The sequence below is a fragment of the Pleurodeles waltl genome, chromosome 9, assembly GCF_031143425.1.
Source record: "Pleurodeles waltl isolate 20211129_DDA chromosome 9, aPleWal1.hap1.20221129, whole genome shotgun sequence".
NCBI classification, from domain to species: Eukaryota; Metazoa; Chordata; class Amphibia; order Caudata; family Salamandridae; genus Pleurodeles; species Pleurodeles waltl.
In genome coordinates this window covers 1070828589-1070847098 of record NC_090448.1, presented here as the reverse complement: position 1 = coordinate 1070847098, position 18510 = coordinate 1070828589, and positions in this window count along the sequence as shown.

Genomic DNA, 18510 nt, shown 5'->3' with positions numbered 1-18510 from the left:
TAGTGAGAATTGTGAGGAAAACAGAAAAGTAGATGAGGTGTGGGTCTGTGATGTGAGTGGGTAGCAGTTGGTGTGCATTGTGTTTTGACTACAATATGTCTTTGCTCTTAGTTAAGTAAATATAAATACAAATGTTGTAGCCATGGGGACCGAAGTCTACCTGCCATGGATTCTGGATATTATGTTTTTTTGTCCCGAACATCCCAATTTATGTTGAACCTTAGCCACATAAAGTGAGATGCTTCTTCATGGTATTCACTTGAGCTAAAAGTGGGGCTTCCTTACATTTGGTCTTTAAACACTTTTCATGGATAGTAGGCATTGTCAATGTGCTACTCTTTAGTGAGCTTCCTCCCTCACTATTGCTGCCTGCACATTTGTTCCCATGTTTTTAGTGTTATTATTTTTACTATACCTAATTCCCTGGTGTTTCCAGAGGATCAACTAAAATGATGTGAGGGTATCACAGTGAACTTTTAAATCAGACCTCCACAACACTTCCACCAAGAGGGTCTAGTGTTGAACATATTGGTGTCTACTAGGAATGGGTGAAGAGTTCTGCTCTGCCAGCAGAGTTGGCAGAGTTTTGCCCACTCTGGGGGTTGTGAGTCAAAACAATGACGCTAGTCAGGTTAGAGTCATTTTTTAACTCTAACCTGACTAGCTCCATTCTTTGCCTCACAACCTCCAGTTTTCCCTACGCCTCCCCTACCAGGTAAGTGTCATGTATTTTGACGCTAACCAGACCGTAGCGCCGGCTTGCGCCATTACTTAAATATGGTGCCCAGCTGGTGTCCTGGAATGTTGCTAACCGGTATTATATTTTTTGATGCAAACCTGTGCTAGCGCAGGTTTGCGTCAAAAAGTATAAATAAAAGGCCTAAATTACCTTCTTGATGATTTTAGTTCACATTACTTTTTAATCTGGGGAGGTGATTTTAATTGCAGACTCTGTCATGTACCAGACATGGTGGTTTGTGGCAGTCTGGGTGGCATCCAAGGTATCTTCTAATTTTGAACATACCCCTTGCAGGAAAATATTCAACTCGATTCTGGGCATGCTGTCCCTGTACCTAACAGTAGAGCTTATTAGTGGTATCAACAATGAGCTTATTTCCTTCCTGGGAAGAGGCACAGCCAGACTAATAGAGTTTATAGCATTGTCTCAGTTCTGTAGCCCAGATAACATTTTCCATGTAATCTACCCAAATTGCCTCAGTTATCATTACCCCCTATGTGTGTAAATTGATACTGGTAAGACTAATCAACCCCTGGCTGTTCTTAACACCATATTATCTTATAATCCAAATAAGGGAGTCTTCTGTAAATGGGATACAGTGGACTCGCGCCATCTTCTTAAGCAACTGTTAAATACACCTAAGGTCCTAACTTGTTTGTATGATCAGCTGAAGCCCTAGATTTCGTTAGAGGCACTCAAGGGAATCTGTCAGTCAATTGTTAACCTCCTTCCAGCTCAATGCTGAAAGGAGGGTGGAGGTAGGCCCCACCGATGGTTCGATAGAAATTCTTCCGAAGCGCAAAGGATACTTTTGCATGATTTAAAACAAACCCTGAGAGACCAGGCCTGTGTGAGAGAGTGCAGAATAGTGCGTAAACAAGCTATCACACAACTGAAAAAATACATCAGAGCCAAAGCCTGGAGAAAACTATATGAGGCCTGCCAAAAGAAAGCACTTTGCTCTCTTCTTAAAGACTTTAAATAATCCCTTCCTTAAAGATGCTTACAACACACAGATAGATATTGTCACCCCCACACAGATGGCTTGAACATATTTCCAAGCTACACAGCTGTAATGATTGAGCCAATAGCTACCTTGAGTGGTGTCTTCCTACACTGTTAGATGATAGTGTGGAGATTGTCCCAAGTATTGTAGCAAAGTTGCCTGTGCTTTAAATAGCACTCAGACAAATAAGGGCCCTGGCCCTGATGGAGTACCAGTGGACCTCTTTTTAGATAAACCTGATCTGTGGATGCTGCTTCTGACTAACATCTTGTGAAGTGGGGTGATTGAGGGTCCTCATAAATCCTGGCTGTGTTCATATAATACCATCTTTAAAAATGGTAATTGGTCTGACCGCCATTGCTACCGCCCCATCTCCTTAACAGATACTACCAGCAAGTTTATGGGGAGAACCCTTCTTGACCATCTCGAAACATGGGTAGCTGAGAAGGGATGTTTTTCTCAAATTCAGTATGGATTTAGACAGGGTTTGGGCACTCTGGAGTAATGTCTCAATATCTACCTGGTTATTTACAAATATACCATGACCAAGAGCGGTATGATCCACTTTAGTGTCATGGATTTAACCTCTGCATTTGACTGGGTGGTCAGAGGGAAACCTGGGCCAAGATTTTGAACATGGGTTATGATCCTGCCTTGGTTAATTTCCTTGCCTCCACGCATGATGGAGCGACGAGTCGTCATTTGAAATGAATCAGGGTGTAAGGCAGGGGTGTGTACTGGCCCTTTTTTATGTTTTATTTATAGAAATGATCTTGAACATTTTCTTAATGCAGAAAGGTCAATGTCCCACCGGGGCTTCAGTAAGCTACCTGCTCTCCTGTACACTGATGACTGTGTGCTAATTTCAAGAATGGGAATAAACTTACATAAACTACTTAATAGGATTCATCTTTTTATGAACGATTTGGGCCTAAAAAAAATACTATAAATTCACATGTTATGGTTATAGGGAAAACCTGCTCTTCTCTTGGGCCCCACTACATTAATGGTGATAAACTTTCAAATGGTCCTTCTTTTTCATATGTGGGTGTTCATGGACTCACCTGATTAATATCAAACTCGAAAAATACACTGAAGCAGTTTTTAGATTTGAGCGGAACTCTGCCTTCCATGATTAGTATATGTAATTGATGCTGCCTTGCCCTGGCAACATTTGCAGCAGAGGTTTGGGCCTATTGCAATGTGGACGCCCCCCTTCAGATGTCAGAAAATATATTTTTGTGAAGGCTGTTGTCTGTCCCTAATAGTCTTCCTAAATATCTGTGCCACACAGAACGTTCCATTAGCAGATTATGTTAAAGCTTCATCCTTACTATTATGGAGATTTATATGGGTCAAAGAAGAAACTTTGGGGCATATTTAAGAGCCCCTCTTGCCTCCTTTCGCCACATTAGCATCATTCTGTTTTAATCCAATGTGGGCTAATGTGGGCTAACAAGGCCAAAATTGCCTTGCCAAATTTACGTTGTGCCACTTTCTAACCCTTTTCTATACTACATTATGCCTGTGCCAGGCATAAGGTATGTAAAGGGGTCATTCTCCCATTAGGAGGGGCAAAAAAATGGCACAAAGAAATCTAGGAGATTTCTTTGCATTATTTTATTCCCCACTTTTAATGCCTGCTCAAAGAAAGCGTTAAAAGGAGGCACACCATTGTTTACAATGGGCCTCAATGGGCTTTGGAGGATTAGCGTCAGATTTTTTTACGCTAATCCTGCAAAGCTCCAAACTAGCATCATAAATTTTGATGCTAGTTCCCTGACTACCACCATGGTGCACTGTATCTTGGATGCTGCCTCACTAAAAATGCTCATAGAGAAAGTGTTTAGATATAATTTCTATACATATCATCCAGTCTTCAATTAATGGATAAGCAACTCTGTACTGTTCAAATCCAATATATTAATCGATAGGATTCCGGAAGTTCAAAAAATGTACAACAAATACAACCAATGGCCATCTCATAAACAACAACACTGTATGTAGCCCCCTAGATCACATGATTAAATCCAAACAGAAGATCCAGAAAGGGGTTATAAGCCTCCTCTTGACACAGTCATTCACAACAATTGCCTGGTTATCAGCCTGAGTTCAAGCAATATCATGGTCTTTCAATTCAGCTTGTCAAATGAGAAGGTAATGTAGATGTTTCGGTTTGTGGTGCAGTCAGAGGTCCGTCAGATCATCATCAGGACTCAGTGTTGTAAAATAATACAACACGTTGCAAAAATAGACTCCGTAGCAACAGACAAGAGAACTTCAACCTTCTAAATATGAGACCGCTTATACTCATGTGAGTCAGAATCTTAGATACAGTGCACACATGGTGGCATTGGGGGGTGCTAAGGGGCGCAAGAAAAGTGGCGCGGCACTAGGTGCAGCTCCACTTTACTTAAATCTGGCCCTTTGCTTAATCAAGCTCCAATCGACAACTACAAGTCTCTAGGCAAAAATCCACCCTTAATACCATTCATCCAAAAAAATCAGCCTAAACATCATATTCTCACAATATTTATCCAACAAAGGCTACAGTATGAGTTAAAAAGAAGAGGATAATGACATCTTTACCTTTTATTAGTACTGTGTCAATGGAACCAGACCTGTTTTCTCTTTTCCATTTACAAAGGCTGTATTTGACCAGATTTAAATTTGGTATAGCTCACTGATTGGTTACATATCCTAATACTTCATATCACAATGCAGACTTTGACCTCTGTCCTTGTGATTCAGTATCGACCCAGTCTCTTTTACACTTTTTTCTTTTTTTGTAAATTAAATACTCTTCATCGGAAACGGTTCCTAATTCCCTTATTGAGGCACCTGAGTATTAGAAGCTGCAGACCTCTGCTGTGTTATCTACAGCTCCTTCAGTTGAAGTTCATCCGCCTGATGGTTTATATCTTTTTATCAAATGCCGTTCACCTGTGAAAGCTGGTGGGGAAGTAAGTAACTATGGGCCTCATTATGACCCTGGCGGGCGGCATGCCGCCCTCCATAATACCGCTCCGCGGTCAGAAGACCGCAGAGGGTATTATGAGTTTTTCCCTGGGCTGGCGGGCGGTCTCCAAAAGACCGCCCGCCAGCCCAGGGAAAAACTCCCTTCCCACGAGGATGCCGGCTCGTAATCGAGCCGGCGGAGTGGGAAGGTGCGACGGGTGCTACTGCACCCGTCGCGTATTTCACTGTCTGCTACGCAGACAGTGAAATACTAGCGGGGCCCTCTTACGGGGGCCCCTGCAGTGCCCATGCCATTGGCATGGGCACTGCAGGGGCCCCCAGGGGCCCCACGACAATCCTTACCGCCATCCTGTTCCTGTCTTGTCAGAATCCCCTCGGCGGCGCAGCGAGCTGCGCCGCCTTGGAGGATTCTTAGGGGCAGTGGAAAACCGGCGGGAGACCGCCGGTTTTCCCGTTCTGACCGCGGCCAAAGCGCCGCGGTCAGAATGCCCAAGGGAGCACCGCCGGCCCGTTGGCCCTGGCGGGTCTCTACCGCCAGGGTCATAATGAGGCCCTATATCTGGTATTTAAAGTGGTCCGAACTGTTCAACATCAATAGGTGGCACCTTGCTTTTTGGGCAAAAGTGCACTTCTTGATGTTTGTATCTGCACTAAGCACCTTTTTGTATGTTTGTCATTGTAGAAAATGTTGATTTTAGACTGAATTTGATTTTATTGATTTTAATACATATATCATTCTATACTTTTATGTTTATACTATTTTTGTAGACCGAAAAAAGATTATCTGAGTCATGAATTATTACCTTCTTGAAGTAAAACAGCGACCAACCTTTACTGCACATTATACCATCTGTCTACCCTCGTACCAGGCAAACAGTGTAGGTTTTTTACCTATCGTGATATAAAACCTCCTATTATCCTGGCAGCACCATTTTATGGTTACATTACAGCCTACCACATCAACGTAGCCATTGGATTAATAATAGGGCCTTTGGCTTCCCCTTTGTGATAATACGTTTTGAAACAAATTTGTTGTTGTTATCACTCCTTTCCAAATGATCAGGTCCTGCCAAGTCCAGGACTCTGCCCAACATGAGATGAACCATCCTAGTACACATACCATGACACCCTGGTGACTACAGCACTCTTACGCTTATACAGGGGCCTTATGCCAGCACAAGCAACTGTGTGAGAAAACAGGGCTGATTGCAGAGGCCCCATAACTTTTTGCCCCCATTTTCCACTTTTTGCTGGTGTTTTCCTGACTTTAAAGGTGCCCTGGGTACTGCTAACCAGTCCCAGGGCCTGTGCTCTGTGTAAAATGGTTATGCAAATTAGACTAATTATAATTGGCTAAGTTAACCTACCTATAAGTCCCTAGTATATGGTAGGGCATGTAGGTTTAGGGACCACAGCATAGGTGGTGCACACCTAGGTGCACTGCTGAGGTGCCCAGTGTCATTTTAAAAGCAAGCCTGCCTTGCTGGCTGCTTTTAAATTAAAGTTATATGCAAATTCGACTTTTTAATTAAAGGTACTTCCAAAGTCTTAAACTACCTTATTTTTACATATAAGTCACCCCTAAGGTGTGCCCTATGTGCCCCTAGGGCTGGGTGCCATGTAACTATAAGCAGGGACTTTATAAAAATAGATTTATAAGCCCTGGTGAGGTAAAAACAGCCAAATTTGTTTTTCCCTCATTGAAGTAAATGGCCTTCATAGGCTAGAATGGGCAGACTTTATTTTAAATTTTAACGTCTCCTTAAATGTTACATACCAAGAATTTGGTATCAAATTGATTGTTGTAATAAATCCCACAACTTCCAGTTGTTGGATTTAATATAACTAGTTCAGGTAAAAAGTTTAGACTTTACCTAATAAGTTGCCAATTTCAGCTCTGCATTGTTTTTGCTGCTGTGCTCTGATTGGCCAGCCTGCAGCAGCTTCTGCCAGGCTACCTTGATGAGGTGTGAAGTGGCCTGACTTCACACAAAGGAATGTGCTTGGGGGAGAGAATCTCCCCTCAGCAGATGGTGAGGCAGGAAGGGGGAGGGCTGCCAAACTGGTCTTCAAAGGCAGAAAAGGACATTTGGAGCACCCAGCAACACCCCCACATCCTGCAACCCCAGACAATTAGGTGCCCCCTTGATTAGATTAGGAGAGGGCAGGAGAGGGGTGTGTTTATGATTTTTAGCCACACCAGTGGGTGGGCTCAGCCAGATGTAACCTCCAAAAATCAGATTCAGCCATGTTGGATTTTTAGAGACTGTTGCCTTTTGGGATGGATTTTTGCCACACTTCCCAGGAAGTGGTCATCACAGGGGGACGGCCCTGTACCTGATTGGAGAACCAGGGCCCCCCTGCTTTTCACCCAGGAGCAAGAATAAAACTGGCAAACCTGCCCCCACACCTCAGATCCCCTCCAGAATTCAACAAGAAAGGAACTAAAGAAGAAGAAGGACTGCCCTGCTGGACCCCTGGCCTGCACCTGGACCCTGCACTCAGAAGGACTGCACCAGCTGCACACTTGGGCTTCACCACAAGAAGGACTTTGCCTGGCTTCAACTGGTTCAAGGAGGGACTCCCTGTTTGCTACAGGTGAAAAATTGCTAAACCAGAGTCCCCTGCACCAACTCCTGAAGAAAGCGACCAGCTGACCACTGTCCAGTGGCCAAAAAGGAGTTTGCGCCAGGTGCATTCTGGGAGTTGAAGTCCGCACCCCCCAAGGACCATCACAGAACTTCTGGACCCTTGGGGTGAGCTGTGGACCCCAAAAGAACCTTAAAAGAACATCTGGGTGAAGCCCCAGAAGTTTGGAAAAGATTTGAGAATTTTTTGAAAAAAGCTCCAGAGAGGGACCGACCCGCCGCGGAAATTCTAGCCGGTTTGCCTCAACCGCGACCCGGCCTGACTTCGTGGTTCGTCCCGGTAAAGAAAAACATCCAAAAAAGAGACTAAGTCCGAAGGTAAAAAGTTGACCGGGACCTCCCAGCCATCGTATCCGAGAAGGGCTCCATGGACGTCGGATCAAGATCCAGGTTTACCCCGGTCGAAGGATTTTCATCTCGAAAAAACGACTAAGTCCGAAGGTAAAAGTCTCCACCGAGGAAACCCACATCGCGTATCCGGACAAGGGCTCCAGGAGGTCGGATTCAACTGGCAGGTTCGTCCCGGTGAAGAAAAACTTGAAAATAAAGACTAAGTCAGAAGGTAACTTTTTAACCGAGGCCTCCCGCGACCTGTAGCCGAGCAGGGCTCCATCGCGGTCGGCCTGAAAGTTTGACTTTGCCCCGGTCGAGGTGCAACCAGATGACCCGATTGGCGCTTTTTGTTTCTAAGCGCTAGAAAAGTAATAATTCTTTAAAAATTCATATCTCCGGTTCCCCTGAACCGATTTTAATCGTTTTTGTGTCATTTTAAAGATAAAAATATAAACTATTTTTATAAAGTGGTTTTGGATTTTTAAACTGTTTCCTGTGTTTTATTTAATTACTGTTTTGTGATATTTGAATGCTTTACACTTTGTCTCCTAAGTTAAGCCTTGACGCTCGTTGCCAAGCTACCAAGGGTTGAGCTGGGATTAATTTACTGAGACCTAACTGTACCTAGGTGGAGGTTAGTGGCTTGTTGCTAGGTGTAGGTACCTACCTGCCCTACCAATAACCCATTTTCCAACAAACTGGGTATCCAGAATACACAAAATCCCTATCTCGGACATGGGTTCCCAACCGACTAGTCACGACTCCCCGTAAATGTCCAAGGTCTCCACCACTTGTCCAAAGGTGATCCAGGTCATGGCCCTTCTCATGGGGAGATTGTACCTTGTGGTCCCACACTGGGTCCCTTGACCAAGCAGGCTGCTCATTCCCCAGATAGGTCCAGATCGCCCCATTCTGGTGGGAGCCTCAGTCTCAAGTATCATGAGATTTGCTAATCTCCATGCACTACCAAAAAACTCGCACACCCTGAAGATATAGGAACCCATTTTGTGTGCTGTTAGACTTTTCATCCTTGGCGTGGTCTCCCTTAACTTTTTGCCTCTGTTCCCCAGGTTGTTGATGTGTGCTGGACTCTGATTTTGCTGTTTGTGTTACTCTGGGCACTTTACCACTGCTAACCAGTGCTAAAGTGCAAGTGGTCCTTTACAAAATGTGTATGTGATTGGTTTATCCATGATTGGCATATTTGATTTACTCGTAAGTCCCTAGTGAAGTGCACTAGAGGTGCCAGGGCCTGTAAATCGAATGCTACTAGTGGGCCTGCAGCACTGGTTGTGCCACCCACGTAAGTAGCTCTGTAATCATGACTCAGACCTGCCATTGCAGTGTCTGTGTGTGCAGTTTTACCTGTAAATTCGACTTGGCAAGTGTACCCACTTGCCAGGCCAAAACCTTCCCTTGTCTTACATGTCAGACACACCTAAGGTAGGCCCTAGGTAGCCCCAAGGGCAGGGTGCAGTGTATGGTTAAGGTAGGACATATAGTAATGTGTTTTACATGTCCTGACAGTGAAAGATTGCTAAATTTGTTTTTCACTGTTGCAAGGCCTGTCCCTCTCATAGGTTAACATAGGGACTACCTTTAAATCTGATTAAAGTGTAGATTCCCTTTGGGAGCGGATGGACATGTGGAGTTTGGGGTCTCTGAGCTCAAAATTTAAAAATACATCTTTTAGTAAAGTTTATTTTAAGAAAGTAAGCATTTTCTTGCTTATACCATTTTTGTGACTCTGCCTGTTTGTGGATTCCCTGTCTGGGTCAGTTTGACAGTTGGGCTGGTAGCAGCTCACACTAGACTGTGACACAAAGGGAGCTGGGATGTAGCCTGCATATCCTGGTGAGCCATCTGTGGTAGGAGGGAGGGGAGGAGTGGTCACTCGCACCTGAAAGGGCTGTGCCTGCCCTCACACAATGCAGTCTCCAACCCCCTGGTGAGTGTCTGGGGCCTGTCCTGGGCAAGGCAGGATTTCACATTCCAAAGAGACTTTACTTTGAAGTAGGCCTACTTCAAAGGAGAAACTGGGTATAAGAAGGGCACCCAAAACCACAGACTTTAGAAACACTTCTGGAACCAAGAGGAACCTCTGCCTGGAGAAGAGCTGAATAGCTGAGGAAGAAGAGCTGCCCTGCCTGTGACTGTGCTTTGTGGAGCTATCCTGCAGTTTCTGCTTCTGCCAGAGTAAGAGGGCAAAGACTGAACTTTGTGTGCCTTCCACCTTGAGAAGAAATCTCCAACGGCGTGATCTAGAGCTTGCCTCCTGTTGTTTAAAGTCTCAGGGACAGCAAATACTTCTCTCTGCCAGCACCTGTAGTCTCTGGAGAGACTCCTACTCTGCCCTGGGGGCTCATCCAGTTCCTGGAACCCTCAAAGGAGAAGCTGGCAGCCTAAAGACAAGAAAATCCATGCAAAGAGCGCTGTGCTTGGAAAAGATTGACGCGAATCAGATCTGCGGCTGGGAAAAACAACACGCCGCCGGCTCCGCAGCTGAGAAACGACGCTTGCAGGAAACGAGACCGAAGAATCAACGCACGGAGCAGGAGAAAAGACGCGCAGCATCGCTAACGTAGGCTGGGAGATCACAACCTGCGCTGCGGGATTTTCGGATCATCGTGCGGCTGGATTTTCGACTCGCGTACCGCCGTGCGGAGTTATTTTTGACGCACACCCGCCCGTGCGGGGTTATTTTTGACGCGCACCAGGTACATTTTCACTCTAGCAGCGCTAGTGTGTATTTTAAACTACTTAAAGACTCTTTTTGATTTTTAATTGATGACTTGTGTATGGTGGATTTTTGTCATTTTGGTTTTGTTTTGTTTAGATAAATATTTCCTATTTTTCTAAACCTGTGTTGTGTCATTTTGTAGTGTTTTCATCAAGTTACTGTGTGTGTTGGTACAAATACTTTACACCTAGCACTATGAAGTTAAGCCTACTGCCCTGCCAAGCTACCAAGGAGGTATGCAGGGGTTAGCTGAGGGTGATTCTCTTTTACCCTGACTAGAGTGAGGGTCCTTGCTTGAACAGGGGGTAACCTGACTGCCAACCAAAGACCCCGTTTCTAACATGTGCACTAAAGGCGACACCCAGTGCTTGAATTTATAGATTATAGTATACCGGTTTTAATTGCCATAGCATCTCTGACATTCCATCTTAGGTCACGTTGGAGCCAACGTATTCACAGTTGGTAAATTTAAATAAAAAATGTGGACAAAGTCCCTGAAATCTTTTTTTTGGGGCACACACTGTAATCCGAACATTTTTATTAAATTAACTGTGTGCTGGACCTGGAGCAATAATAGTGTTTATAGAAAAACTGCTTTTAGGGACAAACACGAGAATGCAATAGAGTTAATTGCCCTTTCTCTTAAAGCCTGTCAAGAACTGAAACGTTGCACAGAGTAGAGGGATTTTTCTTACAAATGCTCATGTAGTGAAACACTTAGACCTGTTCACTTCACTGATCGCAGTTAAATATTTTGCACACTGATTGTGTACGTGTGTTAAATAGTTCCTCTGTGTTTATTGTTAATTATTTAAACGTTGATTTTGTTGCGAAACTGTCGTACAGACTTGGGTTCTGGAAAATAATGTATTCATGGGCAAGTGAATCAAGTACGTCAGTGCCTTCTTTCCTGAAAATATCGCCGCTGTTTATCGTCCATTACATGATTAAATGCTCAATTCCTCCACCTCAAGTAATTTTAGAAGCAGCCAGCTGTGGCAGGCTGACATTTCATAAAGGGTGATGACATTAACTGGGCTGAGTTTTGCAGTATGTTTTCACAATAAATCTGAAACATTCATCTCGTCCTTCATAGGTATTCTACTCGGTCTCTGCGAGGCTAGTTAACGTCTACTGGACTGTGAATGTAAGAAATTGATTTGAGAGCCTGCGTGCCAAAGTGTATACTTTTTTGGATCAGAACATATTCTTATACGTTTTATTTTGTATTATCTTTTAATGTTATTCTTTTTATTTGAAACTGTATTGAGTATTTGAGCATAATGCGCCTAACTCAATGCAACAATAGTCTATACAATGAAGGTGAATAATGAAGATGGAATACTGCCAAAGAATGAAAGATTTCCTAGTAAACATGAAGGAAAGTTTCAATTTTATTGGGGACAGGGAGGTGAGAATTATGCTCTCTTCCTTCTTTATTTTTACTTGCAGCAGATTCAACATCAACAAAAGTATCTTTCCCATCAAAGAACTACAAGAAAACAGCCAATAGGAGTCCATTGTTCCTTCAGATAACCGCGCGCGTTCTTCCGTCTTCCTCTTTATTGAGTGCGTTTGTCCCGTTCCTTTGCATTATTCTCTTTTGGTCCCCTCTGACCCTGGAAGAATCCAAATGACATACATGAGATGAACCGACCCTAAGTTCTGTTGCAGCAGATGCTAATATGTTAATATGAGAATATGCTAATGACTAATGAGAAAATTTGACATTTGATTTACAGTAATTGAAAATAACGTATAATGTGTAAAATGTGTCCACGGGGAGTGGTCACCATTTGTGTTAACAGTACTAAATAATGTGAAAATGTTTAAAAGTTTTGTATTAATATATCATAATTAACTATATAATCTATGTTTTGTAATGCCATACGTTCTTAGCTTTCCAGAGGCCTAGCCGGCACTGGGCCTTGCCTGCTTAAACGTGGAGACGTGATGAGCTGCCGCAGACTACAACTGAAGAAAAGAGACCTTGAACTGCACAGAGTTCACCATGAAACGCCAATACAAAAATTTGCAAACTCACCAGCGGACAGGAGATGATCAGAGCAAATTGACACAATTATGTGTAGAGTAGGCTAAATGTACTTTCCCAGGATTCAAACAATAGAGCTACAGACTAAGAGTTGGGAGAAACAATTTCGTTACCCGAAGAAACCGGATGATGTTCTCATCGACAAGAGGACCAATCATGTTAATGGAACTTGACTCTCAAAATAACGTAGACAAGTGGTAAACAAAATTTATAGGTTAGTGTCTTAACCCCTATAAGATTGACCAATGGGCAAATTGTGGGACGGACTGAGAGACCCTAATAAAAAGTAATGACATGAGGGGAAAAATCAGAACGGAGAGGTGAAAGTTGATGACGTCAGGAGACGCTGTCCAAAGTGCTGAAACTTGGGCTTGCTTCCTGTGAGCCCGAGTCTTATTGATGACCGATGACCTGGAGACGAAGACTGACTCATTGCTAATCTATCTTGGATAGGTAGCTATAACCTGACTGACTAATGAATGTTTTTTCTTTCTAGGTACCAACTGCGCTGTTTTAAATGTTTTTCTCTCTTAGATAGATTTTTCCAAATTAATGATTTTGACTAAATTGTTTTTCGCATGAAGTCCCACATGCTGATGCTAATTTGGAGATAGATAGGCTGACAAGGGTGATTTAGAGTGACTTAGACTGACTGACTTATATTGCTGAATTATTCGATTGCTCATGAATTGCTATGCTTTGTTTAACGTTGGTTGCATGTTAATAGTGCTGAGAATCCATTGCTTATGTTGATAATAAAAAAAATGGAAATCATGATGTTGTTGAATAAAGGTGTATGACTAAAGTTGTAACTAATAGGGAATTAACAGAACTAACTTTCATCAGAATGATGGTGGTTTTTCTGATTAGATTAGCTCATGGAATTTTAAGTTGATCGTACTGATTTGTTAGGATACCCTATGCAATCCAAAAGATTCATCGGCCTATACGCGTCCCCTTGTAAGTTTACTTACTAAGAACAAGGCGGGCTAGCACTTCCTTAACCAATCTTAAAGAAGAAAGAGAAAAAAAGAATGATCCGTAAATGCTTAGTAAATCCAAGCATTAACCTTTTATAGATAGCCATTGTTGACTTAACTGGGGTAGAAAATCGTCAATGTTACGTTACTTAGACCTTCCTTACAGGAGACTTCCACCTATAACGAAAAAACTGGGTAGGGAAGAAGGTAAAAGGGGGAGACTCCTCAGAAACCTGACTGGGAGTAATCCTCACCTCAGTATCTTTAATAGAATTGAAACTTTCTTTCATGTTTACTAGGAAATGTTTCATTCTATGTCAGGACCGGAGGCGAGGATTATGCTCGTTCCAAGCTTATCCGCCACCAAGGAGGCCATGTCTAGAACTGGCTTCAAATAAAATATTTTGAACATTAAGTCTGAGGACCAGTCCCCTGCATTAATGATGTCCTCTAACTGCACCCCCAGAGAGGAAGCCTTAGAGGCCAATGTGCCTCTCACCGAATGGGTGCCAAACTCTGATATGTCAATGCCTGCCTCCTGTATGACCCATTGAAACCATCTGGCAATGGTTTCCTGAGAGATATAAAAAGCTGACTTTCCCTCAGTGGGCGGAACTTCTCCATCAAGAATTCATACATTTTCACGGCACACAGTTTTGGGCGCTTGTCGAAGGCTAGGTAAGACACCACTCTTAAATTAATTTTGTGCATCTTGAAACGTGAAAGCTAACTCCCTCTGGAGTAAAGGAGAGTCCCATGATATCCAGGGCCCAGACATCTGGGACCCTGCGGCATGAGACCAAACAAAGCAGCATAGCCAGTTTCACTGATAGCTGCTAGTGGGACGAGAATTTGTTCCATTGCCAGGACTGAAAAAAGATGCAACACCCAATTAACGTCCCACAGCACTGAGCACTGCAGGCCAGAGGGAAGAGACAGGCGCTTCCCCAGCATCACTCTGCACACTAGGTAATGCTCTCCTACTTGAGAGCCCTGAATAAGGATGTGGCCCATAGAAAAGGCTGATCGGTACAAGTTCACAAACCTGCAGGTTAGTCCCTGCGCCACCAGAGATGCCAGAAAATTCACAATGGGGACCACGACCACGTCACACCCCAGGGGATTCTGGTGGTTTTGAATAAACCACTGCACCCATCATGACCACGCGGACCAGTACAATTTTTTGGTACAGTCCACCCAAGCCGCCAAGAGCTTTCCCTTAGCCTCCTCCAAAAGGCCTGAGACTCTCTAGCGAAGCCTGAAATCTGCAAGACCATGAGGGGCATCCAACCCTGAAGTATCATGAGGTGGCGATTGCCCAGAGGATCCTAGAGGAGAGCTGGATGGGGTAGAGGGATTGCAGAATCCCATGAAAGTTCCAGAAGAACTTGAAACTAGACCTGCGACATCCAGCAGGGAGTGATCAGGACTAGTCTTGCGCCTCACCTGAGCCAATAACCTCATTATCCTTGAGAACTGAGGGAAAACATAACCTTGCTTCTTCACCTAGTCTAGCAGGAAAACGCCTGTTGCCACTGCTAACAGATCCGGTTTCCAACAGAGGAATCTGAGAACCTTGTGATCAAACCTCGAAGCAAAGAGATCTATGGAGAATGGACCCAACGGGCTTCCTGAGTCCTGAATACCTGTGGTTTCAACTGCCATAGGCTGGAATCCGACCACCTTTTGGAGTATCGATCCGTTACCACGTTGGATGTTCCTGGATGATACTCTGCTGTGAGCGATATGCTGTTGGTGAGGCAATACTCCCAGAGATCTTTGTCTAGATTTGCCGGGGCCCTTGATCTGGTGGCCCCCAGGTGGTTTATTTACTGGACAGCCAATATATTGTCCATCTTCAACAGCACGTGGCACTGCACCATGACCCTCGTCTTGCATTTTATTGTAAAGAATCACTCCATCAACTCGAGACATTTGATGTGGATTTGTCTTTCCTCTGTGGGCCATTTTCCACCTGTAGACAAGTCCTCACAATGGGTGGCCTACCCAGATTTGCTGGCATCGGACTCTATCACGATGTCCGGATTCGAACCAAAGATGGCTCGCCCGTTCCAAGCTTTCATGTGTGCCAGCCACCAGTGCATTTCATCCCAGACATCGTCTGAGAGAGCGATCTGCTCTGAATATTGGAGGCCCTTGCATAAATGGGAGGCCTTAAGGCGCTAGAGGGTCTTGTAGTGAGAAGACCCGGAAAGATCACCTGAACAGGAGGTCCACCAATCAGGCCATCTGTCCGGGACAGGTGGAAAATCTGGACAGTGTCCACCTCAGTTGGAGATTAATCTTGGCAATCTTTTGTGAGGGAAGACTCAGGGTTTTCTGAACTGAGTCTACCACAAACCCCAAAAAGGTCATCTGCCTGACCTTGGTGAAGCACCTGGGGGTGGACGACAGCCTAAATGGTAGAGTGGTGAACTTGAACTCCTGGTATCACCCTTGGACCTGGAGGAACCTGTGGTGTGGGGAAAGACTGGAATCGTCAGATACACGTCTTGAAGGTCCAAAGGGACCATCCAATCACTGCGATGTAACAAGTCCCTCAGGAGGTGTATCCCCTCCATTTTGAAGTGGCAGTAGACGAGCCACCCATTGAATTCTCTGAGGTTGATGACCAGTCTCCGTATACGATCCCGTTTATCGATGAAAAAGATGTTGCTCAGAAAACCATTTGGGTGGAGTTGTGTCAGTGTAATCACTTCCTTCTGGAGGAGGTCCTTGACTTCCTTGTCTAGCAGTAATGACTGTTGGTTTGTAAAGGTCAGCATCCTTGGGTGAGTAGGCTGGTATGGAGTTCTGTAGAACTTTATGTGAAACCCAGTGACCGTCTGTAAGACCCATGCATCGGAAGTGAGGGTTGCTCACACCTGAGCCAACCGACCTAGCCTACCTTCCACCTTTAGTTGGGAAGAAGGGGGCACTCTTACCTGTTCGGGCCTGGAAGTGTCCTCAGGACGTACCTCAGGGGTACCGTCCAAGGAAGCCTCTGTATGAGGCGAAGTACTCTCCCTGTCTCGTCTACTTCTGTGGCTTCTTGGAACCCTTCGAGGAGGTGTGAACTTCGAAGCGGCCAGTCGAACACCCCTACCACGACTGCCCCCAATGAACACCCTAGAGTGGAAGATCTTCTTAATAGAAGTCTGCGCCTTGTCGAGAGACATGAACAAGTCCACAAATTTACTCAATTCCTTTATGACAGGCTCACTGAAGAGTCCCCGTTGGGTAGCCCGACCCACCTCCATGGTCCCCAAATCTCCCAGGTTGGGGTCTACTTTTAGCAAAAAGGAGTAACGCTGTTCTGCTGATAGGGCACAAATGGCATTCCCTAAAAACATCACCGTCTGCTGCGCCCATAGGAGAGAATAGCAGGCGACACCGGGGCACCAGAGGATTTAGCCTGCTCTGCGAAGTCTAGGATTTTGGTCAGGGACCCACTGATTTCCAGGAGTTTGTCATGGCATGACTGCCAGGGCCTATTGATCCCTTTCTTGGGATTGCGGACATACTTCCGGAGAAAGGAGGCTATGTGTAGGTCCAGTCCTGGGAGGGAGGGGCGAGGGCATTCTGCCTTCAAGCAGGCGCGGACGTACTTATCTATGGACTACCTGAGTTGGGTGGCCACATATTTTGCCACCTTCTCGGTGAGGGTACATTTCACGAACGTGGATGAATGAGCTCCTCGGGTTCAAGCATGTCCAAGGCTTCTTCGTGCTGGTCCCCTGGTCCCCTGGGCTCGGTGAGGGACACCATGGGCAGGAGGGGCCAGCCTCATCAGGGGAATCCCGTGCAAGGTCATCTTTATCAGTATCAGGGGACAGGGGGCTTCCTCGGAGGTAGCAGGGACATACCCCGTCTGGGGCCTTTCCCAGGTGATCAAAAGCCTCCAGATCGAGACCTGTATCGCCCTTGTGCTTCTGCGTACACATTTGATTGTGGCAAAGCTCGGGAAGGGGCATACTGCCTCTAGTGCCAGTAGGCAGCGCTCTAGAGGTTCAATTACTGCGTCAAAGGCCTGGTGGATAGAAGCGTCCACCACCTTGCAAAACTAATTGTCTATGGGGAGGACCTGCAAGGATTTCTCCTCCGAGCACTCCACTATGACTTCCCTCTGGCTCAAATATGCAAAATAAATATATATGCAGAGCAGTACTCTGTCGCAGTTATGCAGGCAAACCCCCATAAACCAGAGACCTGGTCACCAACTGAGAGACGAAGAGGCAGCACTTTCTGGTAGCGCAATCGCTATTTTTGACACTGGGCAAGCCAGCAGTGTTTTAGGCTTCACTGATTGCACTGTAATATTTTTCAATTAGGGCCTGCGTCCCCAATATTCAGGGAAGTAGCCAAATCAGATCCTCACCTGGGCCGGGGCCCTATGGACAGCCATTACCACGCACAACATGTGCCCAGTGCGTTCTCGTGGGCCGATGTGTTCAGCCAGCGCTCGCTATTCCCAACTTCCAGCCCTCTTGTGCTAGCTCAGTACAGACCCGTAACTAGACAGGTGTCAGGCTTCCAGGCAGCTCTGGTATAGAAAAAGGGCACCTAGGCCAGGGGTGACAGGCTCACATGATCTCAGAGGTGCATGCATTGCATTCGAGCGTGAGCGCCTAGCTGATGCCCTCTAGCGGCCTGACGGCCGCACCAAAATCATGCGGTGTTCCCGAGACTGGATGTCACCACAAAGAGGCTTTGAGGTGTGCTCTGTGGCGGAGATATCCAGACAATCACATCTATCTAACGTTATACTTAGGTTTATATTTTACTCCTGCCCTAAGGTAACCAAAACTCGCGCCCCCGCTATGCACAGTTTTCTCATCAATTATTTCACTACAAATTTTACAATGATATTATTAATGATGTTATAGAAGATGTCATGAGTGATGTTATATCTGGGGCAATTAGCAGTGCATGACGAAGGCGTGAGTTATAGTTACCTTAGTGCACGAGTTATAGTTACATGAAATAACTCTAACTATAACAGCTGAATTTCTATGGTTTTGTGCATGTAAAA